Below are 557 nucleotides of genomic sequence, written 5' to 3' on the forward strand. Positions count from 1 at the left end.
TACCTGTCAATCAGTCTTTTTTCAATTATACTTATCTATCTGTTTATTAAGATCGTCGTTATCATCACTTTCTTACTTATATTTATTCCTTCATTTATTCATGTATCACCACTTTCATCAAAACTATGACTATCATCATCATCATTTCACGTTCTTTCTATCTAATTCTCTCTACATCTCATCTCTTCCTCAGTTTACTTTTGTATCTCTCTCTCCTTCTGCGCTTTCTTGCTTATATTTATTCACCCAATTCGTTTCCGTCTGCGAATCTCTCTGTCTGTATAAACACTCCTGTTTGTAATATTCCTGCAAACAGTCTGCCAGTCAAGCCATGCGTCTTATCATTGTCTATTCAATTGCCTGTCTGCCTGCCTATCTGCTCTTATCAGCCGACGAGCAGGTAAATTTAGCTTCTAATCTGTACCTATCTAAATGTTAGCTTTCCCGAGTATTAGCCGTTCGTTTGGCTGTCTGTTCGAGTGTGTGTCGGCCCGGTCTTTTTCGTAAAGTTTCGTTGCTGTGAACACTTGATCCGAAAGAAAGAAGTATTGGGAGAA

The sequence above is a fragment of the Penaeus monodon genome, chromosome 33 (genome assembly GCF_015228065.2).
Source record: "Penaeus monodon isolate SGIC_2016 chromosome 33, NSTDA_Pmon_1, whole genome shotgun sequence".
Lineage (NCBI taxonomy): Eukaryota > Metazoa > Arthropoda > Malacostraca > Decapoda > Penaeidae > Penaeus > Penaeus monodon.